The 21,938-nt window shown below is 43.7% G+C and overlaps 1 protein-coding gene and 1 pseudogene across 1 annotated transcript in view; one reads left to right on the top strand and one right to left on the bottom strand.

Moving 5' to 3' along the window:
* Nucleotides 1–77: 77 nt before the first annotated feature.
* LOC115145168 (uncharacterized) lies at nucleotides 78–18,585 on the bottom strand (annotated as a pseudogene).
* Nucleotides 18,586–20,920: 2,335 nt separating this feature from the next.
* Nucleotides 20,921–21,938, top strand: part of LOC115145167 (palladin-like) — a 151,299-nt gene continuing 150,281 nt past the window's right edge. The window contains 1 exon segment of the mRNA XM_065003127.1: nucleotides 20,921–21,157. The gene's annotated coding sequence lies outside the window, so the exon portion shown is untranslated.

Here is a 21,938-nt window from a genome sequence, read left to right as displayed (position 1 = left end):
TGTACTCTAGGAATTTGTGTGAGGATCAGATCCATGTTTCATTATCTATCTGGAGACCAGTCTTCACTTGCCTTATGTAACGGATGTGAAACGGCTAGTTTAGTTAGCGGTGTGCGCTAAATAGCGTTTTAATCGGTGACGTCACTTGCTCTGAGACCTTGAAGTAGTAGTTCTCCTTGCTCTTACAGACATAGGAAACAACCACATCAAAACAACTACCAGAAGATTGTTTTCTTATCAAAACGTTTATTTCCACTTTGTTATGAAAAAAGTGGATTGGCTTTACAATGGTGGCATAACTGGGATTGATTACCGCCAAAGTATGGGGTAGTCAATTGTTATATTGCCTAGATGAGGTGCTGCTAACAGAATGAGGGCTTCCCCACACTCCAGTCGCTGCTCAGCACTTTGTCCCCCTCCCTGCCCCTTAGTCTCTCCTCCTTCAGCTTCCCCTGGCTGGCCAGCGTCTCCTCCAGACCATCCTGATCAGAGCTGGCGTTCTGCAACTCAGGCCGCTCTTCATCCTCCACATCCATCTCAAACACACGGACGTGCCGCAGGTTGGAGCTCAGCTGGGACACAGAGAACAGAAATGAACTTCGGAATGAGAGATTCTGAATAATCTAAACCAAACTACAACAAGCATGTTAAAGGCTTAGTAAGGGAATCCCCTTTCCATTGTCTTACCACACAGGCCACTTTCCGGATCCAATTCACAGCCCCAAACTGGGCCTTCATGTTCTTCAAGTCTCTCCACTGATTCTCCAGTACCACCCCATGTGCATGAATGGCACCACTCTGCTGGTCTAACCTGAGAATACAGATGGCACAGTCAACAGGTGACCCATGATGACTACAGTGAAGATAAGTGAATTACAGGTTAAGGTGATAGTTGGTGTTTAGATGTATAGTTCCTTCAGAAAGTATTCACGTCCCTTTACCTTTTTCACATTTTGTTACAGCCTGAATTTTAAATAGATTAAATTGAGATTGTATCACTGATCTACACAAAATACCCTATAATGTCAAAGTGGAATTTTGTTTGTAGAACATTTTAGAAATTCATAGAAAATGAAAAGCTGAAATGTCTTGAGTCAATAAGTATTCAACCACTTTGTTATGGCAACCCTAAATAAGTTCAGGAGTAAAAATGTGCTTAACAAATTGAATAATAAGTTGCAAGGACTCATTTGTGCAAAACTCTTAGACTGACACAAAAAGACTCACAGCTGTAATCGCCACCAAAGGTGCTTCTACAAAGTATTGACTCAGGGGTGTGACTACTTAGTGTCAAGAAAAAGTATGTGAACCCTTTGGAATTACCTGGACTTCTGCATAAATTGGTCATAAAATTTGATCTGATCTTCATCTGAGTCACAACAATAGACAAACACAGTCTGCTTAAACTAATAACACAAACAATTATACATTTTCATGTCTTTATTGAACACACAAACATTCACAGAGCAGGGTGGAAAAGTATGAACACTTGGATTTAATAACAGGTTGACCCTCTTTTGGCAGCAATAACCTCAACCAAATGTTTTCTGTAGTTGCGGATCAGACCTGCACAAAACGGTCAGGAGGAATTTTGGACCATTCCTCTTTACAAAACTGTTTCAGTTCAGCAATATTCTTGGAATGTCTGGTGTGAACCACTTTCTTGATATCATGCCACAGCATCTCAAATCGGGTCAGAACTTTGACTGGGCCACTCCAGAAGGCGTATTTTCTTCTGTTGAAGCCATTCTGTGTCAATTTAATTCTGTGTTTTGTCTCGTTGTCCTGTTGCATCACCCAACTTCTGTTGAGCTTCAATTGGCGGACACATAGCCTAACATTCTCCTGCAAAATGTCTTGATAAACTTGGGAATTCATTTTTCCGTCGATGATAGAAAGCTGTCCAGGCCCTGAGGCAGCAAAGCAGCCCCAAACCATGATGCTCCCGCCACCATACTTTACAGTTGGGATGAGGTTTTGATGTTGGTGTGCTGTGCCTTTTTCTCTCCACACATAGTGTTGTGTTCCTTCCAACCAACTCAACTGTAGTTTCATTTGTCCACAGAATATTTTGCCAGTAGCGCTGTGGAACATCCAGATGCACTTTTGCAAACTTGAGACGTGCAGCAATGTTTTTCTGGGACAGGAGTGGCTTCCTTCAGTGGTGTCCTCCCATGAACACCATTCTTGTTTAGTGTTTTACGTATCGTAGACTCGTCAACAGAGATGATAGTATGTTCCAGAGATTTCTGTAAGTCTTTAGCTGACACTTTAGGATTCTTCTTAACCTCATTGAGAATTCTGTGCTGTGCTCTTGCAGTCATCTTTGCAGGACGGCCACTCCTAGGGAGAGTAGCAACAGTGGTGAACTTTCTAACTTTTTAGACAAATTGTCTTACTGTGGACTGATGAACATCAAGGCTTTTAGAGATACTTTTGTAACCCTTTCCAGCTTTATGCAAGTAAACAATACTTCATTTTGGGTCCTTTGAGATCTCTTTTGTTTGAGGCATGGTTCACAGCAGGCAATGCTTCTTGTGAATAGCAAACAAACATTTTGTGAGTTTTTTTATAGGGCAGGGCAACTCTATCCAACATCTCCAATCTCGTCTCATCAATGATTGTACTCCAGGTTAGCTGACTCCTGACTCCAATTAGCTTTTGGAGAAGTCATTAGCCTAGGGGTTCACATACATTTTCCAACCTACACTGTGAATGTTTAAATGATGTATTCAATATAGACAAGAAAAATACAATAATTTGTGTGTTATTAGTTTAAGCACACTGTTTGTCTGTTGTTGTGACTAAGATGAAGATCAGAAATAATTTTATGACCAATTTATGCAGAAATCCAGATAATTCCAAAGGGTTCACATACTTTTTCTTGCCACTGTATGTAAATTACATTTCTGTATTTCGTTGTTTTTTTTGTATATAATAAAATAATTATGGGTAATTGTGTGTGAGAAACTCAATTTCATCCATTTTGAATTCAGCCTGTAGCACAACAACATGTGGAATAAGTCAAGTGATATGAATACTTTCTGAAGGCAAGTCTTGAGTTTCAGTTTGTAATCAGGTAGAACATAATTAACGGTTTGAGATGAGGTGCAGGTTACAGTTACAAATAGATCACGGATTAGGAATATAGGGCTAGGTTTGCATGTCAGGGAAAAAGGTGTTTCAACCGTACACTAAGACTGGGGCTCCAGTGGAACTCCTCCTCACAGCTGAGAGCTGAGCCGAGAGGGAGCTGGGCCAGGACACGCCCCCTGATTTCCTCCTCCTCTGATGATTGCAGCACCACTGTCAATGTCTCATCGTCATAGAAACGAGCATCCTGGCAACTGTACACACAGTCAGAACTTAAACACACAGACATGCAAAAAAGAAAAAAATCTATAATCTATAATAGTCATTAACACCAATTAAAAACAACAAATAATCAATTGCAGATCATCATTAGATCAAGTAATATGCAATGCATGTTCCCATAATTTGCCTGTACAGTTAGATGTTGCATTGTTGAGAGGGTAGGATTCTAGGAAAGAGAGGAAGACAAGTGATGCACTCACCTGACTCCTGAAGCATCATTATCAATACTGTGGCTGAGAACATCACTCAGATCTATCGCCACGAAACCAGTGAGAACAGGTCTGTGACAACAGACATAAAAAGATAATCAGTCAAACAAAAAAAGCACATGCTCAGTCATAGACAAAGACCTAGTAAATTGGGATTGAACCAGATTAAAATAGGGTGCAGTGCTGTAATGTACTCGTATGGGTCAGTACCCGTCCGCAGTCTGTAAATCTTGCAGGGTGAAATCTCTGGCATGCAGAACACTACATATTGCATATTGGTCCTCTTATCATTGTATCTGGACACCAATAATCATGATAATAACCTTGGCAATATACATTATCTGCGTAATCATCATGAGGAGAGTGTTTTGGTCAAATAAGAAATGACAAGATGTTTGTGTCTTTCAATGACAGAAGTACAGTTTCTGATCTGAAAAGATCGAAACAATAAAATGTAACAAATAAAACACACCACAAATTAATAAACACAATTATTCACTAAAATTGTTATCTGACACAGTGTAGAGAGGAAAACAAACAGCCTGTTTCACAGATTTTCCAATGACCTCCTACAAACAGAGGCAAATCAGTATCACCATAGCTCATGTCATGTCATAACTCAAATTCATATGCCTTCGTTTGGATGTAATCTCTCCAGACTGCTGTCTCATCATGCAAAACCAATTGAATTAGAATAGTTTCTGCCACATGCAAAGCATAAGACGAAGTGTTCCTTGGGTATGTGGCGTTGTATGGCTTGTTAATGCAATCATATTACCACAGAAACAAAGGCTGGGAAGGAGAATATAGAAGAGAACTGAGGGGGATGGACAAGGCAACTAAAATAGTGTGTGAGAAGGAGGAGGGGGAGAGAGAGAGAGACTGCAAGATGACAAAACTGCTGTGGTGAGTTAGTCAGATTTATAACTGCCTGGAATTCCTAGCAGAAGCCTCATGAATGCATAACCAAAGTTCTACTGAAGCCCAAGGCAAAGATTTTTTTTTAAAGTAGACTCTTGGAATTCTCATTTGAATTACTTAAAAAATATATATATATACCTTAGTTATTCAAATTAGATACTAAGTCATTTGAACGACTTAGCTTGTTTGAATGACTTAATTGTTCTTTTGTCTAATTAAGCCTAATTTGTTTTGCAGCTTGTCAGACCGTGTAATGCTTGCTGCAGCCATTCATTCACTGATTCCATCCATTGATATGATTATTCATTGACAGTCCTTTGATAGCTTAAAGCATGGCTGCTTCTGAATACCAGAGCATGTAAATGGGGTGAGTGAGGAGCAGAGCGTAATTCGAGCAGATTTTTAAAAAAATGGTGTCTGCCTTCTCTCCCGCTCCAATTTCTCTCTGGTACTGCTCAGACACAAGGTCTGGGCATCCTCTGCCTAGCGTATTTTCTTTCCTTTATCATTATTCTTTTAATTAGGCCTATTCGGTTGTAATTATTTAACCTACCCCACAAAACAGGCGCACACTTTATTTAGGCAAAAGTGCAACACGCGCAAAACAGTCACAAGAATTACGTTTAAGAATAAACATCTTCGTGACAAAATAACACGGAAAAAAACAAGCCAGTCTGGCGCGTCAACAATACACACGTAACACAAACAATCGTACACAAAGACATGATGGGGAACAGAGGAATAAATACATGTACAGTGGGGCAAAAAAGTATTCAGTCAGCCACCAATTGACTGAATCTGCAATAGGTAAGCAGCTTGGTTTGAAGAAATCAACTGTGGGAGCAATTATTAGGAAATGGAAGACATACAAGATCACTGATAATCTCCCTCGATCAGAGGCTCCACGCAAAATCTCACCCTGTGGGGTCAAAATGATCACAAGAACGGTGAGCAAAAATCCCAGGACCACACGGGGGCCTAGTGAATGACCTGAATGACAAAGTAACAAAGCCTACCATCAGTAACACACTACGCCACCAGGGACTCAAATCCTGCAGTGCCAGACGTGTCCCCCTGCTTAAGCCATTACATGTCCAGGTCCGTCTGAAGTTTGCTAGAGAGCATTTGGATGATCCAGAAGAAGATTGGGAGAATGTCATATGGTCAGAAGAAACCAAAATATAACTTTTTGGTAAAAACTCAACTCGTCGTGTTTGGAGGACAAAGAATGCTGAGTTGCATCCAAAGAACACCATACCTACTGTGAAGCATGGGGGTGGAAACATCATGCTTTGGGGCTGTTTTTCTGCAAAGGGACCAGGACGACTGATCCGTGTAAAGGAAAGAATGAATGGGGCCATGTATCGTGAGATTTTGAGTGAAAACCTCCTTCCATCAGCAAGGGCATTGAAGATGAAACGTGGCTGGGTCTTTCAGCATGACAATGATCCCAAACACACCGCCCGGGCAACGAAGGAGTGGCTTTGTAAGAAGCATTTCAAGGTCCTGGAGTGGCCTAGCCAGTCTCCAGATTTCAACCCCGTAGAAAATATTTGGAGGGAGTTGAAAGTCCGTGTTGCCCAGCAACAGCCCCAAAACATCACTGCTCTAGAGGAGATCTGAATGGAGGAATGGTCCAAAATACCAGCAACAGTGTGTGAAAACCTTGTGAAGACTTACAGAAAACGTTTGACCTCTGTCATTGCCAACAAAGGGTATATAACAAAGTAGAGATAAACTTTTGTTATTGACCAAATACTTATTTTCCACCATAATTTGCAAATAAAAAATAAAAAAATCCTTTTTAAATAGGAGAACTTGCACAACTGTACATTGATTGGGGAATGAAAACCAGGTGTGCAGGGAACAAGACAAAACAAATGGATACATGAAAAATGGAGCGGCGATGGCTAGAAAGCCGGTGACGTCGACCGCTGAATGAACAAGAAAAGGAGCCGGCTTCTGTGGAAGACTCCTGGAGCGGACCAGCCACCACCGGCCTGAGGAGAGACACATGGAATGAAGGGTTAATATAGTAAATCGGGGGGAAGCTGTAACCTGTAACATACCTTGTTCACCCTCCTCAGGACTTTGAATGGCCCCACAAACCGCGGACCCAGCTTCCGGCAGGGCAGGCGGAGGGGCAGGTTTCGGGTCGAGAGCCAGACCCTGGGCCTCACTGCGGTGACGGTCCGCGCTGGTCTTTTGTCGCAGCGCGACCTGCTGGAGGTGACCATGGGCGGCTTCCCAGGTCTCCTCTGCGCGTCTGAACCAATCGTCCACCGCAGGAGCCTCGGTCTGACTCTTGATGTCAAGGTGCCAGAACCGGCTTGTACCCCAATACACACTGAAAGGGGGAGAGGTTAGTGGAGGAATGGCGGAGCGATTTTTCCGACATCTCTGCACAGGGCACGAACGCTGCCCACTCCCCCGCCCGGTCCTGGCAATAGGACCGCAGAAACCTGCCCACATCCTGGTTCACTCTCTCCACCTGCCCATTACTCTCGGGGTGGAAACTCGAGGTGAGGCTGATCAAGACCCCCAAACGTTCCATGAATGCCCTCCAGACTCTCGAAGTGAACTGGGAACCTCGATCAAACACTATATCCTCAGGCACCCCGTAGTGCAGGAATACGTGTGTAAACAGGGCCTCCGCAGTTTATAGGGCCATAGGGAGACCGGGCAGAGGGAAGAGATGACAGGACTTAGATAAACAATCCACAACGACCAGGATCGTGGTGTTTCCCTGTGAGGGAGGATGATCCATTCGAAAATCCACCGACAGGTGTGAACAAGGCCGTTGTGGAACGGGTACGGGATGTAGCTTACCTCTGGTCAGGAGTCTAGGAACCTTACACTGGGCTCACACCGAGCAGGCGGAAACATAAACCCTAACGTCTCGAGCCAAGGTGGGCCACCAGTACTTCCCAGACAGACAGCGCACCATCCGACTGATCCCCGGATGACCAGTGGAGGGTGATGTGTGGGCCCAATAGATCAACTGGTCACGGACAGCAGACGGAACGTACTGACACCCAACGGGACACTGGAGTGGAATGGGCTCTGTATGCAACGCCTGCTCAATGTCCGCGTCCAGCTCCCACATGACCGGCGCTACCAGGCAGGAGGCCGGAAGAATGGGAGTCTGATCCATGGGCCGCTCCTCTGTGTCAGTGTGTCTGCCTTCTTATTCTGGGAACCTGGTCTGTAAACACAAAACGGGTAAAGAACATGGCCCACCTTGCCTGATGAGGATTCAGTCTCTTAGCTGCCCGGATGTACTCCAGGTTACGGTGGTCAGTCCAGATGAGGAAAGGGTGTTTAGCCCCCTCAAGCCAATGTCTCCACGCCTTCAAAGCCTTAACCACAGCCAACAGCTCCCGGTCCCCCACATCATAGTTCCGCTCCGCCAGGCTCAGTTTCTTTGAGAAGAAAGCACAGGAGTGGAGCTTCAGTGGTGTGCCCGAGCGCTGAGAGAGCCGGACGTGTCCACCTCCACTATGAATGCCAAAGAGGGATCAGGCTGGGCCAGCACGGGAGCCGAGGTAAACAGAGCTCTTAGGTTCCCAAAAGCCCTGTCCGCCTCAACCGACCACTGCAGACATACAGGACCCCCCTTCAGCAGTGAGGTAATGGGAGCAGCCACCTGGCCAAAGCCCCGGATAATACTCCGGTAGTAATAGGCAAACCCTAAAAATTGCTGCACCTCCTTTACCGTGGTGGGAGTCGGCCAATTACGCACAGCTGCTATGCAGTCACTCTCCATCTCCACCCCTGAAGTGGAAATGCGATACACTAGGAAGGAGACGGTCTGCTGAAAGAACAGGCATTTCTCAGCCTTGACGTACAGGTCATGCTCCAAAAGTCGTCCAAGTACCTTGCGCACCAAGGACACATGCTCGGCGCGTGTAGTGGAGTATATCAGAATGTCATCGATATACACCACTACACCCTGCCCGTGCAGGTCCCTGAAAATATAGTCTACGAAGGATTGGAAGAGCATTCATCAACCCGTACGGCATGACGAGATACTCATAATGCCCTGAGGTGGTACTAAACGCCGTCTTCCACTCATCTCCCTCCCGGATACGCACCAGATTGTACGCACTCCTGAGATCCAGTTTAGTGAAGAAGCGTGCCCCGTGCATTGACTCAAGCACCGTGGCGATAAGAGGTAGTAGGTAACTGTACCTCACCGTGATTTGATTGAGACCTCTATAGTCAATGCACGGGCGCAGACCTCCATCCTTCTTCTTCACAAAAAAGAAACTCGAGGAGGCGGGTGAAGTGGAGGACCGAATGAACCCCTGACGCAGGGATTCGGAGACATATGTCTCCATAGCCACCATCTCTGCTTGCGACAGGGGATACACGTGACTCCTGGGAAGTGCAGCGTCTATCAGGAGCTTTATCGCACAATCACCCCGTCGATGGGGTGGTAATTGAGAGCCAAATCGGCATATTCTGGGGGAATGCGCATGGTGGAGACCTGGTCTGGACTTGAAACCCCTACACACCTCCACGAGCACTCTCGCGACCACCCCGTGAGAGCCCTCTGTTGCCAGGAAATGGTGGGGTTATGAGGAGCCAGCCAGGGAAGGCCTAGTACCATGGGAAACGCAGGAGAGTCAATGAGAAAGAGACTGATTCTCTCCTCGTGACCACCTGTGTCTCCATGGCCAGGGAGATGGTGGCTTCCCTGATTAGCCCGGACCTTAATGGTCGACTATCCAGAGCGTGAACCGGGAAAGGTCTATCCACAGGAATAATGGGATCCCTAAACTAAGAGCTAACGCTCTGTCGATAAAATTCCCACCTGCGCCTGAATCGACGAGCGTCTTATGCTGGGAATGCGGGGAGAACTGAGGGAAACAAACAGATACAAACAGGTACAAAGAGGTGGACAACAGAGGACTCTGGATGAGAGTGGTGCAGACTCACCTGGGGTGATGCCAGAGTGCCCTGCCTGCTGCCTCGACTCCCTGAGGGACCAACCCGACACCGACCGGCAGTGTGCCCTCTGCGGCCACAGATGGTGCACGTGAAGGCACCGCCAGCCTCCCTACGTGCAACCCCTCTCACTATCAACTGCGTTTATTTTCAGCAAACTTAACATCAAAATCAAAATCACAAGTAACAGTCAGTATCTGGTGTGGCCACCAGCTGCATTAAGTACTGCAGTGCATCTCCTCCTCATGGACTGCACCATATTTGTCAGTTCTTGCTGTGAGATGTTACCCCACTATTCCACCAAGGCACCTGCAAGTTACAGGACATTTCTGGGGGGATGGCCCTAGCCCTCACCCTCCGATCCAACAGGTCCCAGACGTGCTCAATGGGATTGAGATCCGGGCTCTTGCTGGCCATGGCAGAACACTGACATTCCTGTCTTGCAGGAAATCACGCACAGAATGAGCAGTATGGCTGGCGGCATTGTCATGCTGGAGGGTCATGTCAGGATGAGCCTGCAAGAAGGGTACCACATGAGGGAGGATGTCTTCCCTGTAACACAGAGTTGAGATTGCCTGCCATGACAACAAGCTCAGTCCGATGATGCTGTGACACACCGCCCCAGACCATGACGGACCCTCCACCTCTAAATCGATCCCGCACCAGAGTACAGGCCTCGGTGTAACGCTCATTAGTTCGACGATAAACGCGAATCCGACCATCACCCCGGTGAGACAAAATCACAACTCGTCAGTGAAGAGCACTTCTTGCCAGTCTTGTCTGGTCCAGCGACGGTGGGTTTGTGCCCATAGGCGACGTTGTTGCCAGTGATGTCTGGTGAGGACTTGCCTTACAACAGGCCTACAAGCCCTCAGTCCAGCCTCTCTCAGCCTATTGCAGAAAGTCTGAACACTGATGGAGGGATTGTGCGTTCCTGGTGTAACTCGGGCAGTTGTTGTTGCCATCCTGTACCTGTCCCGCAGGTGTGATGTTCGGATGTACCGATCCTGTGCAGGTGTTGTGACATGTGGTCTGCCACTGCAAGGACGATCTAAGCTGTTTTAGGCATCTCACAGTACAGACATTGCAATTTATTGCCCTGGCCACATCTGCAGTCCTCATGCTTCCTTGTAGCATGCCTAAGGCACGTTCACGCAGATAAGCAGGGACCATTTGCATCTTTCTTTTGGTGTTGTTCAGAGTCCGTAGAAAGGCCTCTATCGTGTCCTAAGTTTTCCTAACTGTGATATTAATTGCCTACCGTCTGTAAGCTGTTAGTGTCTTAATGACCATTCCACAGGTGCATGTTAATTAATTGTTTCTGGTTCACTGAACAAGCATGGGAAACAGTGTTTAAACCCTTTACAATGAAGATCTGTTGAAGTTATTTGGATTTTACATATTATCTTTGAAAGACAGGGTCCTGAAAAAGGGCCGTTTCTTTTTTTGCTGAGTTTATATACAAAATAAAACATGAGCAAATCAGCCTGAATATCAGGACACACAACTGGAATGCGTTGACTACTGATTATATCGCTCATTGCATCAAGTAGCGGTAGGTACGTGGGTAAAATCACTGGAGAAACCAAGCAAAGCCTGTAAAAAAATCATATTACAACTTATTTTTCATGTTTGCTCTAGAACGCATTCGTTCAAACTCCAACGTGATATACAATAAGGCTGTCACAAAAAGACAACAGGCACACAGTGGCGGAATAAATTGAACTACACATACTCTTGTTTCATCACAAAACCAGAGAGCAACATCTGTCTGGTGAAGTCCACAAAGCAAATATTGCATGTAAAAAACAGTTATGACCTGCAGCATGGTCAAGCAAGTTAATGTTTGACAGTTTACTAAACAACTACTTACTGCAAGTCAGCACAAAGACAATAGGAGCACCTCCTCTGCTATTCCAGTAGCATTTCAACTTAAACATCATCAAATCAACACTGCTATATATGTTTAGTTTAATACACTGAAAACAAACTTAAAGATACGAAAAACTACTTAGTCCAATAAATATCATGTGGGTGACCATTGTGTGTGTGTGTGTGTGTGTGTGTGTGTGTGTGTATATATATGTGCTTGCATCCACGTGCAAGTATTTTTTTTTTACTCACCCTACTTGTAGACTACTTGAACACCAAATGCCATTCTCTTCTCTTTCATGTTGGCAAAACAGTCTATGGCTCTATACGCTTTTAGTTTTTGCTTTCATAGGCTACCTAGCTAAAATGCTATCTGCCTCGCATGGGTGACAATGAACCAGCTAAGTTAACTAGCTAGTTAACGTGAGCCTACATCTAGGCTACATATTGAACTTCAATCGTCTCAGGCCAGTGGTACAATATATTAATTTAGATCAGAATCATCATCATAATTATTGGCCTGTAGAGAATTAAATGAAAACCACAAGTCCAAATCTCCATCATTTTTTTTTACGTTTACATTTTAATAATTTAGCAGATGCTCTTATCCAGAGAAACGTACAGTAGCAATTAGGGTTAAGTGTCTTGCTCAAGGGCATATAAACAGATATGGCTCGGGGATTCGAACCAGCAATCTTTTGGTTACTGGCCCAACACTCTTAAATGCTAGGCAACCTGCAACTCCACCCTTGGCTTAAAAAAGTGCCGATTTAGCAAGCTAGCTACTGCAGGACATCAACACAAAGCAGATGAGAAACACGTGTTTTTCTGACAATGATAATGTTTTTACTTAGGATGTGATTTCATTGGGGAGAAGTCCAATCCAAACTGGACAGTTTGGACTGTGTCAGGAAAACAATCAAATGCTACGGCGGCAACATGTCATACTCTTTTGTTCCAGACAGCATAAGATACATGGGCTGCACATACTGAGACAGAGGGGCGCTGTTTCCCTCACCCGGTTGATTTCTCTTGTGAGATTCAGCCACTTGCGAATCGATGAAAAATTATGAAAACACAGAGACGAAAGACATATCATTTTAAAAAATGTATTGGTCTGATATTTTTGGGGAAGTCTGGCTTCCCTTAGCATCAATGAATACACACCACTGATTGCATCTGAAACTGTTCTTTAGAGATTGCAAGTTGAAGTTAGGGTTTCATCTACGTTCATGCCACCTGGGCCTATTGACCCAGCCGTGGATAGGTACACTACAGATGCCTCTCTCCCCTATGTCAGGAATAATTTTACCCGCTCTGAGGAACAAGCCCTTACATCTCCAGAATGACACCTCCAAAGTCATCCGCCCAGAGGACAAGGGAGACGATGTTACTGTACAAGACTACACTGTCTATAACTGAAGTACTCAGGCAACTGAATGATCAGACATTCTATAAGAGACTCACTACAAACCCCACAAAAACAGCTTTTGGCTGTAATCGTACAGGCTGTCGCTAAAGGCACGCGCAGTGGTAACAACACCAAAAGAGATCAGTTTATTGCTGCTCCATGCTGGTTATATGCAGTCCCTAAAATACTGGTGAATTATCTAAATCCCCACAGGGACAGGACCAATCTTCTGTGCGATATCAGAGCAGGTTTGGATGAAGGCATGAAGATCTCTGCTCGGCTTCAAATGCCCTGATTGTTAAATACGCAAAACATGTATTGTGACACTTTTGTTTACCAAAGACCCACAATTAGATATTAGTTCAACTCCTTCCCGCTAATAATAACGACTCCATACAACATTATTGTCCAAAGAGGTGACTCCTGGTTTCTTGAAGTGTTTGAAATAGCCTAATTGGTCTGCAGCAAGTTGATCCCTGCTATGCAAGGATTTATTTTGCAACCCATCTACCAAATCCATCCATTATGCACGGTTCTCCCTCTCAAGCGTTCCTTTTCAAAATGTTTTCAAATCAATATTCTTTGCTTTATCATCAAATTAATGGGTTGTTGTCGTCAGTGCTATTGGAAATCGGATAGCTTCCTTATGTTTCAGTAAACCATTAGCCAACAGTTCAAAGATGAAACATATTGATTAAATGTACTTTCTTCCTGTTATTGTGAACTGTAGGCTATAACAAGTTAAACCTTTCGATTGAAGGCATATTACAAACCTCTTTTTATAGGCGATGCATGTTTGGCTAATAAAAAGATGTTGCTCGCTGCATAAACCAGCCTATTATCTCTGAAGTTCATTCATTTTTTGGTGATGGATTCTTTAACTGTAGATTTAGACTAATGTTAGAGCTCACATAGGCTACTTCTCTACCAGAGCCCGTGAGATAACTGGTCCTACCGGTAAGTGCGGTCTAAGCGATTCGCTTTTGTTATCACGTTACCTCCCTACATTGATTATATTGATGACAAACCGCTGTTTACCTCATGCCGCACACATTTCATTCGACATTTCATTCTAGCTCACAATCAACGACGGCTATTTACTGTAATCCCTCCAGCAGTGGCGAAGTGTAGGCCTATGACTATGTAACCTTGTGACACAGTCCTACTGGACTCTGTGCCGAAATGTCACACGGGCGGCTTCATCTCAAAGTATTTAAAAATGGTTGGCGTTTCAAATATATTCTATTCTCCTTTCTCTTGTTTATATTATGATTATATTCTCACCAATATTATTTTATGTAAGTAAGCTTTTACACGTGTATTTTTCTGTCTTTATAATAATACTATTGAATTTGTAGAGCGAATTTCACACGCTCAATGCACATGTGAAGCTTGTTGATGCTTGCTTTATGTGCGCAAATCATCTGACCGCTGCAGTTTTAAATGATTTATTCCCTTTTATTTATGGAAAGAAGCAGATACTTGTTTTTATTATTTACAATTAAGTAATTTATGACATTTTAGCTTATTTTTTTTATTTTTTTTACAGTATGGTGTTTCTATTCCAAGGAAAACAAAAATACATTTTACAGTAGCCTATGTATTGCCTACCCAAACATCCGTTAATACATTTGAAGTCCTTCAAAATATAAACTACATATCATAATGTTAGAAAGTAGAATATAAACTAGATATAGGCTACTGTGGGTGGGGTAGGTTAAATAACTACAACCATATCACATCAGTCTTACAAAGCTACAAAATTACCAACTGTGGTGGCTTATTTCTGCATTACCAAATGAGGAGAAACAAACTTCACACAGCAGTCAGAGTTATACTTAAACTACATTTTTAATAATACGAGCTTTGCAATAGCATTTAGACTTTCAATGATGCGCCATTTCTAATGAACCATTGAAAGTGACAACAGAAAAGTACAAAGATCTTTTATAGCCAAGATACACCCCTCTCAACCTACATGACGAACCACAGATCTTAGGAACAGTTCACAAAGGGACTTTATAATTGAGAAAGGAGTATCCCTTAGCCAGATAACATTCACTATAAATTATCGTTCAGTTTGGTCCCTAAGACGAGGTTCTAATCTTGTTCCTGGTACTTCATAGCACATAACCATTACCTCATCCAATGGCATAACTCAATTGTCAACTCTAGATACTCCCATTTCAAGTAAAACCCCTTCTTGACCCCTCTCCTGGACAAGCTCACTGAGAGGAGTGAGCCTCTAGGTCACACACTATCCCAGGATAAGTGCAACATCAGAGAGGACATACAATGGTTCCAGACACTGCCATACACCTCCCCCAATGCCAAAGGAGGGATTGACTGGCGCACAGACATTGTGGAGACAAGTAATTGGTTCCCCATTAATCACGCCATCCCTTCACATGGTTTAAGAATAGGTAAAGACACATTCACATATGAAGACAATGTTCCATTCTGTCCTCTTCCCTTTCTGATATTCTGCATAGCACCAGGGACATGTTGAAGACAAGCCTGACCTCTCCCCTCTCTGGGTCCCAGGTGACTGAGCCCCAGCTGAGGGAAAAGTGCAACTGCCAACACTAGAGTCATTAGAAATACATTCTTATAAAAAGTATATCACATAAGAATATTATGCAGATAAGACATCTTAATTACTTATGTTACCCAACTAATTCTGATTCATCCGCCACACAACATATGCAAACGTTATTATTCAGCTCACCTTGACGGTCAGCTGATTCGTGAGGAGAGCCTGTAGTTCTGGGCTGATTAAAAATAGAGAATTTAGTTAGTCTACACATAAAAAAACGTAGACATCTGCTATATCAGTCTTTTCAATGTCAGATGAGATTTGATGTCCTGCAGTGGCACCTACAGGACACTTTGAATCACTACATATCAAATGTTTAACATATTTTTGCATTAGTGCTCACGGCTCAACTACATGATCTATTACTTATTATAAATCAGGTGGTTTGAGCCCTGAATGCTGATTGGCTGAAAGCCATGGTATATCAGACCGTATACCATGGATATTACAAAAAATAGCTTATTTAATGTTCTAATTACGTTGGTAAACAGTTTGATAATAGCATTAAGGCACCTCGGGGGGTTTGTGGTATATGGCCAATAGCCAATATACCACAGCTAAGGGCTGTATCCAGGCACTCTGCATTTCGTTGTGCATAAGAACAGCCCTTAGCCGTGGTATATTGGCCATATAAGGCCCAAGTGGATGTGGTATTACTTAGGTAGAAAGCACGTTTTGTGGAGGACAGGGTAGCGTACAAGTTATTGGACACTTTTCTCACCTTGATCGTCCCCATAGTAGAAGCTACAGAATCTCATCCTGGAATTGTGTGCTGGTGTTCTTCTCCTAAAAACATGAATTGGTTCGGATCATGCCTTTTAGGGGTGCTGTCATTATTGGAAAATGGGCTGAGGCAAACAGTGACCTGAACGAACTTAGTGAGCTGAAGGTCCATCTGCATGAGGATATCCTCCCAAACCTCACACATACGGGTGAGAGAGGGAGACGCAGGTACTGAAGGAAAGATATAGAGAGAGAGAATAAGTTGGATCGAGAGAGAAAGACCAATGGCCAGACTAGTCTGATGAATGCCCTCATATCTCTATGGAAATATGAACTATGAGGAGACATCTTGCCATATTAGTTACATAAGGAGGGCATTGACCTGCAGCAGAGTGGAGATGTGGGTGAACTTGTGTGCCATCCTGGTGACCTCAGGGAGACAGTGGGACAGCAGCCCTGTGTCGAGCTGGAGGACACAACAAGCGTACATAGTGAAAGAGCTCAAATAAGACAAAAATATAAATGCAACATGCAACAATTTCAAAGACTTCACTGAGTTACAGTTCATATAAGGAAATCAGTAAATGTACATAAATTCATTAGACCATGATCTATGGATTTCACACGACTGAGCAGGGGCGCAGCCATGGGTGGGCTTTGGAAGGCATAGGCCCACCCACTGGGGAGCCAGGCCCAGCCAATCAGAATACGTGTTTCCCCACAAAAGGGCTTTATTACAGACAGAAATACTCCTCAGTTCCATCAGCTGTCTGGGTGGCTGGTCTCAGACGATCCCGTACATGAAGAAGCCGGATGTGGAGATCCTGGGCTGGCGTGGTTACACGTGGTCTGCGGTTGTGAGGCCAGTTGGACATACTGTCAAATTCTCTACTTATGGTAGAGAAATTAACATTCAATTATCTCCCAACAGCTCTGGTGGACATTCCTGCAGTCAGCATGCCAATTGCATGCTCCCTCAAAACTTGAGACATCTGAGGCATTGTGTTCTGTGACAAAACTGCACATTTTAGAGTGGACATTTATTGTCCCCAGCACAAGGTGTACCTGTGTATTGACCATGCTGTTTAATCAGCTTCTTGATATGCCACACATGTCAGGTGGATGGATTATCTTTGCAAAGGAGAAATGCTCACAAACAGGGATGTAAACAAATTTCTGCACAGCTTTTTATGCATATGGAACATTTCTGGGATCTTTTATTTCAGCTAATGAAACATGGGACCAACACTTTATATACTGCGTTTATTTTTTTGTTCAGTATAGAAGATGACAGTCATGATGGGTCAGAAATATACAAAATTTTACTTAAATGTGGGCATAACTGATTACCTGGATGTAGCAGATCTCCGGGTCGTTGTCAGCTGACCTGATTTCTGGGGTGATAAACAGGGACTTCAGGTCACCGGACAGACACAGGATATGACATATCCCATGAGATTGTGTGTTAACTGAATCTTCCATAATAAAGCATGTGAAACTTGCATCACTCACTTCCCTTCCCCCATAAGGTTTAGGATCTCGTTTGACTCCTCACTACAAGACGGAGGGTTGGTTATGAGAAAACGTATCCTAGTGCAGACAGGTTGTCTAAAATATCATTTAAATGAATCGCAGTCGCTGAAGATACATACACATATCTTTGAAGTAGTACTGTAGCTAAGAATCAACAAAACATGTCTTCAGTAGGGGGCAGATGCAGCAAAACAAGCTAAATGCTGTAAAGTATGTGTTAACACAAGAACCAAGAGTTCTCCTAAATATATTTTACTTGAATAAATGACAAATGATTGATTCGTCAATGACATTATAAAGACACGTTTACCTCTTGGGAAGAAAAAGGTTGGACTCGTCTTCAGAGGTGTAGAATGAGTAGAGGACACTGAAAGACACAAAGTTTATATTTCACTACACAGTTCAGGCACACTCAAAAGTATCTAGTGTAACTCTCCTCCCCCCTGTAGACCTGCTCTCCTCCAGCACCTCCATCCAGGGCATAGGGTTCTCCACTGGGAACAGGTGAAGAATCTCTGCCTTCTCTGCATCACACAGCACCACCAGCTTAAGTGTCCCCGAGGCCAAAGGCCAGGACTGAACACAAAACAGAGCACACACATTAGATAAGCACTGAACAAATGCAGAGGCTGACACACTGTGCTGTAGTAAATGTGTTGTGTTGAGTGTGTAAAGGTGTATTGTTGTAACAGTGGTAATGTAAAATAACCTATATGCTTCCAATGTGATAAGTAACTTGAGACATTCAGGTCTATCTCTTACCATCAGGTCTCCAAGCTAACGCAGTGATCTCCTTTCCCATATTCTCATTGGGTGACTCCCATAATAAACTGATGTGATCTGGTATTGAGCTGGGTATGAAAGTGTGGGTGTGTTTCTCTCTTTACCTAGCCAGCAGTGTGTGCGAGGGCAATGAGATCCCTCTTTGGAAACCATGCCATACACAGAACTGGGTTTGGGAGCTGCTTCTCCCCCACTTGACGAAAGGCAGGCATTATTGTGTACTGAAAATAGAATAAAGCAGCATTAACAAGATCATGCCAGGGGGCACAGTTTTGCTGCACTTTTTTATTAAATAAATAGCTAGTTAATTGTGTCAATGACAGTGTCTGAGGAGGTTTGGAAATAATCTCTAATAGCCCAGAACAGAGGCTGGCAGTGACACCTATCCTATAATCTGGTCCCCAGGCTAATTGCTCATACACGGAAGTGTCAGGGGAACGAGATCAATGATGATCTACTTTAAGAATGAGAGGATGTGCCTCTACCTCTCTTGACGAGACTAGCCCGATGAGATTGAGACAGGTACAGAACAGTAGAAGACACCTTTATCACTGTTAGCCTACATAGATTGCCAACGCGTGCAAGCTATGCTAGCCAATGACAAGAAGCAACATTGTAATAATTATTCAAATAATAGCTAGCTATTTGACGTTTAATTTATCAACAATTGTCTTGTAACAAGTCAACTTGCTAACAACAACTGCGAGTGCGAGGGGAAAGAAATAGCCAGTGTATGGCATTTTACTGGGATGTCTGAGGACCAACTATGTTACTTTCAAAATAGCTACTAACGATAACAGTTTATGCCTAGCTATCTCCATGTTCACATTTCGCTGCGGACAGCGCGGTGGGTGAAGTCTTGACCAATTGTCTTCAAATCTGAGTAGCCAATGAAATACAAGCAATGGGGAAATTGAAAGGACAAACTAAACTACTGTGCTGCTGAAAAAATAAATCGCCTCTTCGTTTGGCTGCTTACTATCTAACTGCTGTTTGGGGATAGCTAGCTAGATTTGATCGTCAATGCGTGTAGATTCAAAAATATATATTTTTACAAATTCACCAGTAAAAAACAAAATTAGATGACCAAATATGATATCTCATTAATGGCTGGGCATTCGTGTAGTTGGATGATGGCCACTTTGGATGATTAGGACACGGACCCACCTAGAGTTTAAATGGTTATCTGTGAGAGCTAAAAAAAATGAAATACTTCGGAAAAGTTGAAGTGGTAAATGACCATAAGTGTTAAACTGACAGTTCGGTCTGTAAACTGTTCTCTAGTCTAGTTGAAAGGACGCTCAGATTGGAAAAGCTCCAGTTCTATTCTTACCAGACCATGAGCAAGGCTATTCGAAGACACCACCAATTAATGCAGTTATTTTTAAATTATACCCTCAACAAGGTACACTTAAGCTATTTCAATATAGAAGATGGATGGTGTAAGTCCATGGGGCTTTGAAAAGATGAGTGGGGTGTGTGTTCTGGGGCAGGGAATGAAGGGTTGGTGCTGTGGGACAGTTGATGGAGAAGTGGTGTTGGTGTCAGTGGTTTGCCACTGTGTGTATGAGGGGGGTTGCTGGTTTGATAGAGCTGTCCCAATGGACATTCCTCCCTGCCCTGTAACTAGCACTTAACTCTAATCAGTAGTTGGAGAACCGGAATAGCGCTGTGCTGTTAGGACCAACCGTCTGCCATAACGGCCCACAGATTAACCAAGTGGGGCTGCCGAGCCAGAATGTGTCTGTGCCCTTCCAACCCAAACTTAGTTTCGCCGAGCAAATTTGGCTCAAGCAGAAAACTGTCACTACCTGTCACTCAGGGTATAAGGCAGAGGCATCAGTGAGAGAGAGACGGCCTGCAGAGAGAGGACAGAGAGTATTTCAAAAGGCTGATGGAGAGGATGTGGGCTCAAGAGAAAGCATTGCATGGACCATAAGTTACCCTGGCCCCCAACCTCCATTGTGCAGAAAACGCTCATACACTGAAGAGTCTATACTGAGAACAGCTTCTTCAGAGGCTCAGTGGCAGGTCTCAGGTCAATGAATCAACTCCACCGGCCACAGAGGAGGCAGAGTTACAGCGGAGAGAAAAGGGAGATGTCAAGCTCTGATTCAAGATTAGCATCAGCTCCTAACCCTAACCCATACTGTGACTGACAGAGCCTGGCCCTCCTCCTCCCCCATATTTATGGTACAGACAGATGCATACTGTGCAGGTAGCAGAGTACATTCATCATTCATGACCACCAGCTTTGTAGTTTTGTGCAACATGTTGAGGTACAAAGTGAAAAGACTCCCAGTTCCATGTGTTAGAGTGTGTGTATGTGTGAGCATTTCGTTCTGTGTGTAAAGTATTGTATATATTGTAATCAGTGGAAAGGATCACTCCCCTGCGGTTTTCTCATATATCCCCCCTCTCTCTCTTTCTCATTCTCTCTCTCTCTCTCTCCTCTCTCTCTCTCTCTCTCTCTCTCTCTCTCTCTCCCCTCTCTCCTCTCTCTCCTCTCTCTCAGCAGCATTCTGGCTGTGAAACCTGAGCCCGATGCCAAATATAACCTGACACAGTGAGTGGTCAAACGCTGGGACAGATGGGACACAGCAGGCTACTCTGGAGGCACCGCTCAAGTGGCCCTAGACCCGCTCACAGTGCTCCCAGTCCCTGCACGACCGAAAAAGCTACTCTGCTGGAAGGAGACGCTTCTGACTTTCTCACACACAGATCATCTTAAGAGGAATCTGGAAACGCTAGACTGGTACAATACCTTTGGACGAAAACTTGAAGGTAAGGCTGTTATTGACCATTTATTGTTGACAATATTAGTAGAATACCCTGGAGATGTTGTTTCCTGCATTTAATCAGCAACCACGAGATCCTTCGAACTTCCCACTGGTCACAGATGTCAATCCAATGTCTATTCCACATTGGTTAAAGGTAATTTCACATGACATGGAAACATCATTGATTTAACCAGTATGTGCCCAGTGGGTTGTGATCAGAAAGACGCTTAGAGAAAACTATAGATATGTATTTACTGTTAGTGTATGCGGGGATATTCACTTTGCGTTTGAGATCCAGTTAGGGTCAAAACTGCAAGGAAAATGTGGTTATTTTCACTCAATATTACCATTACATCAAAGTACATTACAAAGTCAATAATAAGTAAGTAGTTATTGTGATAGCCTAATTTATGTACTCTGTTCTATTCTGTCATTGACAACATGTACAATGACCACTGGCAGTGGCCATTGACTTTTTGTCAATCAGTTTAAAATATTAAAAACATATTCCCCATTCATAATGTATCAATGTTGTATAGATTACTTATTTTCCACATAACAGGCTCTGAAGAGAATAGTGTCCCTTGTGTGCCTGACTGTGAATACATATGTGTGTATGTATCTGTGTGTCCTGTGTGAGCTCCTGTATGTGCTATACTGTAGTGTGTGTGTTTAAAGGGGATGTTTTTTTAGGATGGAATTGTACTGCTGCTGTGAAACTTAGCCCAAGTGGAATAAAAACAACAACAGCTGTTCTCCTGGACGCCATGGCAGGCAGAATGTCA

The sequence above is a fragment of the Oncorhynchus nerka genome, linkage group LG17 (genome assembly GCF_034236695.1).
Source record: "Oncorhynchus nerka isolate Pitt River linkage group LG17, Oner_Uvic_2.0, whole genome shotgun sequence".
NCBI classification, from domain to species: Eukaryota; Metazoa; Chordata; class Actinopteri; order Salmoniformes; family Salmonidae; genus Oncorhynchus; species Oncorhynchus nerka.
The sequence above is the reverse complement of the archived record's forward strand: the minus strand, read 5'-3'. Positions and strand labels throughout refer to the sequence as shown.